This window comes from Triticum urartu, chromosome 1 (genome assembly GCF_003073215.2).
Source record: "Triticum urartu cultivar G1812 chromosome 1, Tu2.1, whole genome shotgun sequence".
Taxonomy (NCBI): Eukaryota; Viridiplantae; Streptophyta; class Magnoliopsida; order Poales; family Poaceae; genus Triticum; species Triticum urartu.
This window is the reverse complement of record NC_053022.1, coordinates 542,704,770-542,715,798: the sequence shown is the minus strand read 5'-3', so window position 1 is coordinate 542,715,798 and position 11,029 is coordinate 542,704,770.

The following is an 11,029-nucleotide window of genomic DNA, read 5'->3' as shown; positions in this document are numbered from 1 at the left end:
CTCCATTTTACTTTGTGAATCTGCCAGTTTTACCTTTCTGCATGGGTTATCCGGAAGAAATGTTGACCTTTGCTCGACATACTAATCTATGCATCCACAACTCAGAAAGATATATGTTCCTTTGAGTTGCCCCTCTCTCTAGTTGTATCCTAATCTCCGTCTATCATTTGATAGTAAAGAGCATGTCATGCACTCATGCTCATCGATATCTCATATTCTTGTGGTCTGTCAAGCCATTCTATTCCGGAATGACTAGGAGAAACAAACTCCAGTACCTTATCCATCTCCAGGATTGGGTCAAAGCAGTTGTAATCCACAAATCAAATGCCAACCCAGCCTTTGATTCTGTTCTACCCTGAAGTATTACCATCATATGTCAAGAATGTCATGAGAATTGCACCACCCCTTGTGAATTCTTGATGCAGTGTTATTCCTTGCCATCATTGTTCATTCCTCGGTTTCCGTGTTATTGTAACCGGAATGCCGACAAGTGAATCGTGATGTGTGAAATCAATCCCCCTAGATACTGTGTTGCTTGGTACTTAACGGGCGATAATTCCATTCTTAGCGTGTTGGTTACTAAACCATCATTCTAAGATTGATCGTGCTACCTAGCCCATTTTTCCTGGTGCATTCCTCGATCAATGAGATAGGATTGTGGCAATCCATCACTCTCTTGGTCCCTTCGTCTTGCCCTGAAAAGCAAGAATGTTCTCGAGTTTAGTAACATATCGGTGGTTCATGATTTTCCGGATGTCTTCTCACAAGTGTTACCAGGTTGTCACCTGACCGCTATGTTGAGTTCGTGATCAACTTGGTTTCTTGCAACCACCTCTTCTCCAAGAATCTGTGTTGAATACCCTGAGCTAGTTGGTTAAGCCGAATAACAACTTGGAGAGTTGGAAGATAAAAGCTTGCCTAACTTAGTTCATTCCAAAGGGATATTCTTGTGTAGTGTGTGTTGAAGAAAGATGATATCTTCATCGATTGGTCCCTGTGATCAGTTGTTGGACCTATTGTCTTATCAATCCTTTGATTTGAGTGTGGGCTATCGTCAAATCAAATCAGTACCAACGATGTTCGTAATGTTGTCTTACTCGTGGTTGATCCCTCGAGCATACACCATTACATCTTTTGGTCTGACCAATAATAACACATTGTTCACATCATGATGGAAGTCCAGTGATATGGAAATTCTGATGAGTTGCTGTTGAGCCCAACAGCAGCATCTTGTCTCCTCCATGATTCATGTTAAACATTGAGCTAGTGTTGGAAACTTTTGTAAGCATTGCCTTCGTGTTCCGTTCATGAGGTATATGTTTGGTGAAAGAAGTGACTTTCTCTGATTCACGTGCATTTGGTGCAAGTTGACGCCGTGAGTTCGAGGAAGATTGTTTTGTTTCCGATGGCACCATCCCAAGTCAGTCATGCACGTGCAAGTGCTCTATGGTTTGATAGGTTGGCCGCCTCCACTCCATATGTGTTCCTAGCACCCCAAGCCACTGACTGATTTGCTCAAGGAGAAGGAGTCCCTTCATAAGAGCTAATCCGGACTTATGAAAAGACTTCGATATCCTCGATGATGGTTCCCCCAACTGAACTCGGTAGTGTTTAATATAAGACTACTACGTGGCCATGCTTGTCTGGGATAGCGTGTTCACGTGTTGTAGCAAAACCTGCTCATGTTTTGGAGCTTACTACCATAGTCCATCTCCCGAGATTCTCACAACATCATCCTGTCGATTTGTGTTGCAACTTTTCCTTGTCAGACAGGCTGCCTGAAATATCCTGTTACCAACCAGATCTGAATCTCAGGCAGATATGATGGTTGAAATATTCCCAGCATTTGCATTCTATTCCCAGCTTGCACCCCAGCAATTGTTGTTCAGGATCATCTTCAAAAGTGGTCCTACCATGGGTCACATCCATCTCCGATGATAAGAAAAAATCATCCCTTGCGTTGTCTTCAACAAGGTAGTCCACATCATCCATTCTAGTCCGAGTATACCATCCCTTAGTACTCCGCCAAACGATTGTTGTGATTGCCTTAGGCTGGTATAAAGAGTTTCAATGATCTCAGAATCAAAAGTAATTCTTTTTGCCACTTAAGGGAATGTTTCTGCGAGTCACCTTCCTTAAGATGTCTCGCTAGGTATCATGGCAACTCAACTCCTCGCTACGTTGACAACCGATCACCACCTTCCAAAGTGTGGAATTGTTGTCTACCTAATGAACCCTCGTCATCTGTTCCACTCCATCCCTCTAGATGTGTGCTTCGTGTCTCAGCTCGAGAGATGTTTCTATGTCTCATTCCATGAGCTGATCCTGAGTTGTTCGATCTTCGAGAAGATCGATCCTTCTAGAGTTTTTCCTTTCCTCTCGTTGTCATGTGGGTTGGAGTTCTCAGAGCATCACATCGAGACAAAGATGGTGACCAATTCAACGTTCTTATGAAGTGCCACCTGGATCGTGAAGATTATGTTAGTTTGCGTTCCCCCTTCATCCTACCCTACGCTTGAATCTCGGGACGAGATACTTGTTTAGTGGGGGCGAGTTGTCACATCCCTAGTTTTGGTATGCTCTAGGCTAGCCCTTCATGTGTGCATCATGTTTAAAATTCTCAGAAACTTGAAATGGGGATGATCAAACCCTGGCATCAAAAGGAATTCAACTAGGTTCAACCAAAAAAACATTTTCAATGAACCCAAAGTGCCTCAAGAAAAGTTCATGATTTTTGGTTAAGGTAGAAACCTCTGCGAAAAATGATGAATATATTTCTAGGACATTTTTGGATTTTTGAATTAACTCATATTGTATTTGACTTGGGGTTATAAATTCCTATAAATACTTTTATAACTCCAATTATTCTGAAAAATATTGTGGGGCTTTGGGCTAGTCCATATTGCATCCACAAATAATTTCAGAAGCAACAAAATGGTTTAGTATTATTACTAAATCAAAACAGAGCAAAATAAATAGAAAACTGTAACAGAATTAGAAAGAAAGGAAAGGAGAGTACCTGAGCCACTTACCTAGCCTGCCCTGTGCAGCCCATCACTGCTGCAGGCCCAGCCCACCAGGGACAGCACTGTCTTCTTCCTCCTGCCAGGAGGAGAAGCAGCTGCGTGCCCGGCACCCAGCCGAGCCGCGACAGCCCTGCTTGCCACCTCACGGCATCTCGGCGCTTCCAGTCGTGCCACAGAGACGCCCTCGTTTCCCTCTGCCTCTCTCCTCTCTCACATCCCCCTCTGACCCTCTCTCTCGCACATCCGAGCGCCACCGTCGCCGCCGCTCGCCGCTGCCGCGCCCTGAGCCACCCCCTCGTCTCGCCGACGCATCCACCGGCTCCGCTGCCTCGCCCTGAAGCTCTCCGCCAACGAATACGACGCCGGAAGCCTGTATCATAGTCCCCGACCTCGTCTTGAAGCTCTGGCCACCAGAAATCCGGCCACACCAGATCTTCCCCGAGCCGCTGACGACGCCCTCGAGATCACTGTGAGCTCCGCCGCCTTTCCCCCCTCCTCCGTGAGCTCGTTCCCATCCTCTAGCCGCATCTTCCAAGGAAGCCGTCAGCTCCTCGCCGTCGGCGATGACGCAGACGCGGCCATGGGCACTGCAGCCCGTGTCCGAGCACACCAGTGTGCTCAGCGCGTCTCCGCGAACCCGTAGCCACCAGTATCTTCCCCTCCCACGCTCTCTAGCCCCGAACCCATCTGCTCCCGAACTCCGGCCGCCGCCACGAGCTCGCTTCCGGCAAACTCCGGCCACCCCGCGCCCTTCCGTTGGTTCCCCTGGATGCGCGCGGGCATGGGCTACCTCCTGTTGTCCTCTACGCGTCGATCCGTCGCCTCTGGCGCAACTCCGGCGGACGACGCCGCGGTTTGAGGTCGCCGCCGGCCAAAACTCTGGCGTGCTAACGGTCAACGTCATTAGCCGCTAACATCTCCGCTAATTACCCCCTGGTGACACCGACTGCAGGGCCCCACGGATAACTAACCCCAGAATTATTTTCTATTTAGTTTAGATTAAGACGGCCGGCCCCACACATCAGTTGACCATGCCACATCAACATTGACCTGGCCCCACAGGTCAGCCTCTATTCCTGCCCCGTTACACTGACACGCGGGTCCCACTGGTCAGGTTTGACCAGGGGCAGCCCAGTTGACCTGCTGACCGCAGGCTTATGTCATGCTGACGCAATAAGCTATTTTCTGGATTTAATTTATTTCAGAAAATCCAGAAAATTGCCTAAACTTCTAAAAATCATAGAAAATCAACCGTAACTCCAAATGAAATAATTTATATATGAAAAATGATCAGAAAAATCCAATCTATCCATCTGTACCTTTTTCATGCATGTTAGAACAACTTATAGCTACTTTTTAGGACAAATAAAATGTATGGCATTTAAATAACCATATGTGGAGTTTGAACTTGAACCTAGTGTTCAAACCAACTCCATTTAACTTGTTGCTAGTTGCATTAGCTCAATCAACAGCATATTGCCATGTCATGATCATGCATCATATTGTTGCATCGCATTGATTGTGTTCTTCCTTGTTTGCCGGTAATTGTCCCCTCTCAGTAGACGACGTTCCGACGATGTGATCGATGACCCTGATGAAGAGCTATACTATCTTCAGAAGTGCCAGGCAAGCAAAACCCCCTTGTTCATTCCGATACAATCCCACTCTCTCGCTCCTGCTCTCTTTTACTGCATTAGGACAACACCGATTCAACTGTTACATGCTGCGGTAGCTGAACCCTTTCCTCTGCATGACCTATCATTGCCACAGTAAATAGATGAAACCCACTAGCATGAGTAGGAGTTGTTTGAGCCCTGTTGTGCCTACTCATTCATGCTTGTTGTCATGCCTGCTACTGCTTAGAGTTGAGTCAGGTCTGGTTCATCGGGAATGAATTGGAATGTGGTGAACATGTCCTGCGTTTGAGAGCTAAGTGTGTGAACACGATTTGGTAAAGGTGGCGGTGAGAGGCCATGTAGGAGTACATGGTGGGTTGTCTCATTGCAGCCGTTCTCAGGAACTGAGTTTTGTGTTTGTGATCCATGAACAGTTACTACCACACATTGGGTTCCGGTAACTCGGCCCCTCTCGGCTTATTAATCAACTCGATCTCTGTCCAGGAGTTGCAACTAGTTTCTGGTGTTTGTAGGTAGTGTTAGTAGTCTACCAAGTGGCACCCGGTACAGGTGGGCTTGGGACAGACTAGGCACAGTGGCACGGTGTACCAAGTGGCACCCGGATGGTGGGCTTAGGAACCCTGCTCACATCGTTTGGGGCCGTGAGTGACACCCCGGCCGGATCTCCTTACGGATGGAACCCGAATAGGCGATAAACCCGGACTAGAGACTTGTTGGTTAGTCAGGTCGTGGCCGACTCCCTCGCCAGGCTTCCGCTTGAAGGTTGCCGAGATACACGACGTGTACATGGTGGTAAGTGGCGAGAGCGTGTGTGAAGAAGTACACCCCTGCAGGGTTGTCATTATCTATTCGAATAGCCGGATTCCTAGGATATGGAAACTTGGACCCCTTGCATAGTTCATAGACAAGTGAAAGTGGATACTCTAAAATGCGCAAGATAAGCGTGAGTGCTATGGATGGCCTTCTCGTAGGGAGACGGGAGCGGATCCATAGTGGTGTAGTGATATGGTGAATATGTGGACTCGTGTGCGCCACCTCAAAAGAGTTACCAGCAGTCGTAGTTCAGGATAGCCACCGTGTCAAAGCTGGCTTGCTGCAGTCAAACTCCACCACCCCCTTTATTGATACTGATGCATATGTAGCTAGTTCTGATGTAAGTCTTGCTGGGTACATTTGTACTCACGTTTGCCTATTTTATGTTTTGCAGAGAGACGTCGGTCTCGCTAGTAGTTCCACGTGGACTTCGACGTTTAGCTTGTTACCTCAGCTACGATCTTGTACCCTTGGGAGGGTCTTGTAGATAGTCAGGCTTCTCAGCCTTCTTCATTTGTAGTTGTCTGTACTCAGACAAGTTAAGCTTCCGCATGTGCTTGTTGCTTGTATGCTCTGTATGTTGGGTCATGAGACCCATGTTTGTAATATCTCGCTCCTCGGAGCCTAATGAATAAATACTTGAGTCGTAGAGTTATGTTGTGGTGCCATGTTGTATTTACACATATCGAGCATATTGTGTGTATGATTGAAATGCTTGGTATGTGTGGGATCCGACAACCTAGTTGTCTATCCTTGGTAGCCTCTCTTATGGGGAAATGTAGTCTTGTGCTTCCATGAGCCATAGTAGTCCGCTACAGCCCGGTTCACCGGAGTCCTGCTAGCCTAGCACTACTGCTCCAGAGCACTTGACTGGCCGGCATGTGATTCACTTCGTTCCTGTGTCTGTCCCTTCGGGGAAATGTCACGCGGTGACATATGGAGTCCTGCCTAGCCTGCTACAGCCTGGGTTCCTGGAGTCCTGTTAGCCCAAGCTACAGCCCGGATTCACACGCTGCTAACCGACATGCTCGATGTTGATTCATGTATGCATGTCCCCGTAAGTTAGTGCCACTTTGGGTTCACGACTAGTCATGTCGGCACGGGTTCTTTGTCATATGGATGTTAGCGACACTATCATATACGTGAGCCAAAAGGCGCAGATGGTCCCGGGCCATGGTAAGGCGACACCCGTGGGAATACCGTGCGTGAGGCCGCAAAGTGATATGAGGTGTTACAGGCTAGATCGGTGTGACTTAGAATCGGGGTCCTGACATATATTTTGATGTACCGAAGGTTGTTCGGAGTCCCGGATGTGATCACGGACTTGACGAGGAGTCTTGAAATGGTCGAGAAATAAAGATCGATATATTGGACGACTATATTTGGGCACCGGAAAGGTTCCGGGTGAGATTGGGACAATACCAGATCACCGGGAGGTTATCGGAACCCCCCGGGAGGAATATGGGCCTTATTGGGCTTTAGTGGAAAGGAGGGGAAAGGAGCAAGGGAGGGGGCCGGCCCCCCTTTCCTTCATCCCTCCTTCCTCTTCCTTCCCTCTCCTACTCCTAATAGGAAAAGGGGGAGTCCTACTCCCGGTGAGAGTTGGACTCCCCCCCTTGGGCGCGCCGCCCTCCTTGGTCGGCCCCCTCCTCCACTCCTTTATATACGGGAGCAGGGGGCACCCCAGAGACACAACAATTGATCATTGATCTCTTAGCCGTGTGTGGTGCCCCCTCCACCATAATCCTCGATAATATTGTAGCGGTGCTTAGGCGAAGCCCTGCGACGGTAGAACATCAAGATCGTCACCACACCGTCGTGCTGACGGAACTCATCCCCGACACTTTGCTGGATCGGAGTCCGGGGATCGTCATCGAGCTAAACGTGTGCAAAAGCTCGGAGGTGCCGTAGTTTTGGTGCTTCATCGGTCGGGCCGTGAAGACGTACGACTACATCAACCGCGTTGTTATAACGCTTCCGCTTCCGGTCTACGAGGGTACGTAGACAACACTCTCCCCTCTCGTTGCTGTGCATCACCATGATCTTGCGTGTGCGTAGGAAATTTTTTGAAATTACTACGTTCCCCAACACCAGCCTCGTCCTCCTCGTCGTTGTCGAGGAAGATGACCCGCGCTCCTCGCGCCCGCGGCGCCGGGCCTGGAGCTCCGCGTACGCCCGGCGCTGGCGGCGGACCTGCTCATGGACGTAGTCCTCCTTCGCCCACTTGAGAGCGGACTCGTTGTCGGGGGCTGCCATGTCGACGTGCTCCAGCTTCACCAGGAGCAGCCCCGGCTCGGGCTTCGGCCAGACCAGGCGGCGGGAGCGCCTCCCCGGAGCCGGACCAGGCGGGGAGGGCCGGGCACCCTTGTTGATGACGAGGGCACCGCTGCAGGTGCGGCGCCCGAGCGGCGTCTCCTCTGGCTCGGTCTTGACGGGGCGGAGCGCGGCCGGTGAACCAGAACCCGACGACAAGGACGACCCCGGCTCCATCCGCCGCGGTGTCCAAGAGCTACCACGATGGCGAGAGAAGGTCGGCCGCTGCGGATACTCGAGGCGCGGCACGTTGCCGGTCTCGATGTGGTCGAGGACGGCCTCGAGGGTGCGGCCTGGCACGCCCCACCACTCGCGTCGACTGTCGGCATTGAAGCGGCCGCGGGGCATGACGCCGTTGGTGGCAACGATCTGCTCGTCGCGACGGCGCTGGAAGTACATGATCCAGAGGGTGTGGCTGTCGGCGGCGTAGCGCGGCTCGTCCCTCTGCGCCTGCGTCAGGGAAGAGTGGATGCGGGCGATCTCGGCACGCCGCACCGCTCCTTCGGGCACCGGTGGCACCGGTACGCCGGCGGCGCTCAGCCGCCAGGTCCCCGGCACCCGCATGTCCGGGGGCACCGGGTACTCAGCCTCGTAGAGCAGGCGCGCCTCCTGCTCTTGGAGGTGGCGGCGGCCGAAGCCGTTCGCCGCCATGCCGTCGCCTGGGTACCTCTCGGCCATGTTTCTCGTAGGCAGGAAGAGAGGAGTGTTGCTATCTACGCCGGAGAAGGTGGGAAATGAGAGTTGTGGCGTCCACCGGCGGGGAGGTCGCCTTTTATAGCCGTAGCGGGGCGGTGACGGGCTGCATGCCGGGCGATGCGTGGCTAGACGCGCATCGCGCGCCGCCCGTGAGAGGCATCAATGGAGGCTGACCGGCGCGGCAGCCTTCGCATTGATTCCCACGGGAACCGAGGCGATGAGGGCGATGAAGTGGCGTCTCGCTGACTCGACGGGCCCATCCGCTTTCGCGCCGAAACCACTCGCCCCGGCGTCCCCGGGCGCCCCCCAGCGCGACGGGTTCGATCTGGGTCCGCCAGCGCTAGTTTTGGCCCAAACTGGCGAAAAACGGACTCCTGGGGGCGCGACTGGGCCGATTTTTCGGCGCCGACGCAGCAAAAACTCCTTGGGAGGGCCTGCTGGGGGCGTGGCTGTAGATGCTCTGAGCTTCTGTGGTGCCTGCTCCTTGTATTGATTGCTATTCTCAAAGACACCGAATGGTAAGTAGGAAGAGCTTAATTTTTTTATTCCAATGATGAGTGATCAAGATTTGGCACATGAGAGAGTGTAACTATTAGTTTCCCTACTTCTTTTCCTTATAACTTATAAGTTACCATTCTTGAATCATTTCTGGAAATATCTAAACCATTTCTCAAATGGTATGTGTTACAAATCCCGACTTAGAAAGGGTCATTTTAGCAGAGCACAATTATTATACTTCCATTTGTTTCTTTGCTCGGCCGAGTTATCTAGTTATGTTATAGATATCCTTGCAAGTATGTGGTGTGTAGAAGCTTGATCCAACCAATATATTTTTCTGAACCATTTGGACCAAGTTGCTTTTAGGAGCTTGTTGCTTTCAGATTCTATAGGCCCCATGAAGATTTGAATCATGTCTGATATCTACCATGTTTCAAAGCTAAGTATTTGGATATCCATCCAAGTGAAGATGCTCTTCAATTTCCTATATCGTTTCAGATGCCACGGGTTATTAGGTGGAGTTTCCTGTACCACCATGTGGTGACCATAAACTTGCAATAAAAGCATATCAGAAAATCGCATCGCATAGTGGTACATAGCTTCATAAAACTGTCATACATTATTTTCTTGGTATGCTTTTCCATGACATTATTTTTTATGCCATGAGAATGTGACTAATGTAATTCTTGAGTTATTATACTATCAGGTGATTTTCATTGTTGTTCTTGCATATAGATACATGTGTGACAACATTTGGTCTTTATTTTATCCATTTCCACTGTACTTTAAGGTCACATTTTGGTTGGGCCCATGTATTTATGTGAAGGATTACTTAAATGAACTGCAAAGTAGACCATTGCAGTTTCATTATTTTTTATGTTTAGCATTCTTATCCCTACTACATGTCTTACTATTTGATGCACGAATCTCTACGTGCTAAAAAGAAAGTAAATACAAATCAGCTTTATCACGAACATACTTGGGCATTTGATTAAAATGGATGATTTCTATTGTGCCTACATTACATGCTTGCTATTTAAAATACTATGAGCAAACCGAGGGTTTGCATATTTTCAGATGAATGTATATCCTAATATCCGAACAAACATGTGATAACATTGTTCATAAATAATGTAGCTTTTCTGATCGGTAGAAGCTTTTTTTCTAAAATTTGCAGATTATAGAAGCTCAGTTTACCTATACCAATATAAAAAGATCCAAAAGGGCAGATCCAGCTGATCTCGACCATCAAACTAAGTCAATCCAACGACCTAGACTGCTCCAATGACGAGCGTCAACGTGTTTAACGTGCAATTAATATAATACCAAATATAGCACTAATCACAAAATTAACACATAAATAATAGCATACCTAATATTCGCATGCAATTAATATATTGTCTAAATATTAATGTGTATTGCACGTGCGCATTTACTAGTGATTAGTAAAAGCTCATCTTGTTCATTTCAGGTATGCCGGTATTAGTGTGTGTTCAGTTAAATGGTCAGCCTAACTAGACTTGAGTTTGCATCTGTATCATATCGCAACGAAGGCATGCATTTTGCATACACCTCCCCTGGGTGTCAACTATAAGGTACCATCACAGACAAGATCATTGGTGCTTTTCTTCTTCGGGATTGGAGGATAACTTTTTGTTGCTATGTATTTGTTCTAGGAAAGGAACTGATGTTGAGCATCCAAGTAGAGATGTGGCCTCTCAATGAAACATTCTTTGTTCTAGCAAAAATCAAACAGTCTTTGTCAATGGTTGCGGACTTTTAGCATTGTAACCTGAACCGTTATTTGAAAAATTGAATTATTTCCCTAATATTTCATGAGTATTATTTATGTGGAATGTATGGGTGCGGCAACGCGCGTCTTCGTTGTGTAGTATTTTTTATAGAAGAAATTTCTAAGGACCACGCGGCAATCAGGGCTCGAACGTGAATGGGCTATAGTGTGGTCTTTGCAGGCCTAGCCAGCATCATGACACCATGTTCTCGTCGTAGTTATTTATTTGCTAATCCTAAATGAAAGTTACTTAG